The sequence below is a fragment of the Rhineura floridana genome, chromosome 6 (genome assembly GCF_030035675.1).
Source record: "Rhineura floridana isolate rRhiFlo1 chromosome 6, rRhiFlo1.hap2, whole genome shotgun sequence".
Taxonomy (NCBI): Eukaryota; Metazoa; Chordata; class Lepidosauria; order Squamata; family Rhineuridae; genus Rhineura; species Rhineura floridana.
In genome coordinates, this window is record NC_084485.1 from 149,793,587 (window position 1) to 149,796,220 (window position 2,634).

The following is a 2,634-nucleotide window of genomic DNA, read 5'->3' on the forward strand; positions in this document are numbered from 1 at the left end:
TGGGGGTCTATGTATTTTTACTTCTCCAGTATGTGTGTGTATATAGAGTCTTCCCAACAACCCTGTAAGGTAGGATTGCCGATTGGAAACCAAGGCAGCTCACAACAAGAAATAAATCCCTTTAAAATCCAATAACCATCAAAAGTATAAACAGTTGCAAAACAGCTTAAAGTGGCATGATTCTGAGTTTTGGGTTGGGTGAGTGTTCCTTATTACTTGAGACTGCGAGTTCTGGGCACACTTCCCTGTTTGAGTAAGCCCCATTGAATACATTGGGACTTACTTCTAAGTAAAGAAACATAGGATTGCACAACAAATATCTTTGCAGGTTGTGTAAATAATAAACATTTTTGACAGTCATGCTTATAGAAATATTTATTCATTTAAAGCTGATGACTTCCCTTAAAGAATCCTGGGAAGTGTAGTTTCCCCCTCACAGTTATAGTTCCCATCACCCTTAACAAACTACAGTTCCCATGATTCTGTGGTGGGATTCATGTGCTTCAAATGTGTGTTGAATGTGCTTTAAATGAATGGTATGGATCTGCCTACATATTGTATGCATTCATTAGTGAATTGAAAAGAACAATTTTAAAAGATACTTTTTTAAACAGGGGAAGGGCTGTAGCTCAGTGGTAGGGCATATGCTTTGCATGCAAAGGTCCAAAATTCAAAAGAAAAACTATTGCCTGGAATCCTGGAGAGCCAATGCTAGTCCATGTCATGAGTTCTGAGCTAGATGGCATCAAATGGCCTGAGTCGGTATAAGGTAGATTCCTCTGTTCCTAAAAGTGGGAAGAGACCCAAGGGCCACAGTGACTCCAAAATTTATTTATGTATTTACAACATTTACATACCACTTTATTGTAAAAAACCTAGAAGGGCTTTACAGAAGGAATGAAAACAATAAAATTATTGGCAAAAACAGTGAAAGACAGGTATTTAAAAACATTCAAAATAATAAAACCAACAATGAGTTAAAAACAGATAAAAAACACAATAGCTTCTACATGCCTGGATAGGCTTGCCTAATGTTTTTATCAGGTGCTGAAAATATTACAATGAAGGCGTCTGCCTAATGTCAATAGGTGCTGCCATACTAAAGGACTGATTTCTTACAAGAACAAAACAAGTACTATGTGGCACCCATAGCATGGAAAGCACACCTTGAACTTGGCCTGGTAGAAAATCGGCAACCAGCGCAGATTTCAGAGCAGAGGTATTATGTGCTGATAGGGTCTCACTCATGTCAGCAATTGTGCTGCAGCATTCTGCACTAACTTCAGCCCCTGGGTCAGGTTGTGCTGCATTGGGATTTCTGTGACCTTGACTGACTAGCTGCCAGGATTTTTTTAGTTTTGGCTTTTGGTTAGACATTCTGACTGGTCGTGGGATGTTGAGTTTTCTACCTTACTCGTAGCAATTTTGTTGTTGTTGGTATGGTATTGCATTTAGGAAATCATCACTGTCTTTTATTTTTCTGTTTGCATTTAATTTACCTTTAACCTCACTCCCTTACATCCATAGAACCAACAACAGTGGTTCCATGCGCTCAGCTCAACCCCCTTAAACCCACTGATTATGCACCTTGTTGGTTGCATGACAGTTTGTTTCTTGCCCAATAGTGGCAAAAGAGAATTCACATACTGGGAAGTGTGGCTGCAACTGTTGTTGCTCCCAAGCTGCTGTCTATGAAGGTAGATCAAACCATGTGTGTTTTCTCTGTGTCAGTTAATATTCACTGGTATTGGATTGGCTGTCAAAGTGAGTTTATAGCAGCAGCCCACAAGGTAGACAGAAAAGGGTAGAGAATCTTCTTACTCATATTGATTTTTCAGACCTCTTTTGGAAGTGAAGGGTTAAATCTATAAAGAAATTAGGAGCAGCCATGTTGAAAGGCACAGGCAGGGCATTGGAGACAGGGGGTTGCCAACCCTGTTTGGATATGGGTATCTTTGCATAGGATCTCTAGTCAAGCTTTACCAACAGCACAATCCAAACCATATCTACTCAGAAGTAAGTCCTATTGAGTTCTATGGAGCTTAGTAAGTGTTTAGAATTGCAGCTTTCAGGGTCATCCATCTTTACTCCTGAGCGCTCCCATCTAACATCCCCACAACACTAGGCTCCTTTCTTCCTACAATGGCCTTCTGGTGGCTGGCCTGGCCTGAGGGCACTTAAATCCTTTTTGCCAGAAGCAAGTAGGCTAGATTATCTAACATCCTATCTAACATCTCCACAACACTAGGCTCCCTTCTTCCTACAATGGCCTGAGAGCACTTAAATCCTTCTATCTTAATTTCCAATCAGAGAAATGTTTTTGTTTGAATTGTATGCTCCAAGCAACTGTGGTTGTTGCTTAATGTATCATGCTTAATGACATCACTACGGCTCATCCCCATGACATCACTATAACCTGCCCCCATGACATCTCTAGGCAGGGCCGACCCCAGGCATGCTGGGGGCCTTGGGTACCAGCCTGCCCTGGGCCCCTCCGCTCCCTCTCCGTGATCCGTGGAACTTAAGCATCCGTGGACCTCAACCAGAGCTTGGAAAAGTTACTTTTTTGAACTACAACTCCCATCAGCCCCAACCAGCATGGCCACTGTATTGGGCTGATGGGAGTTGTAGTTC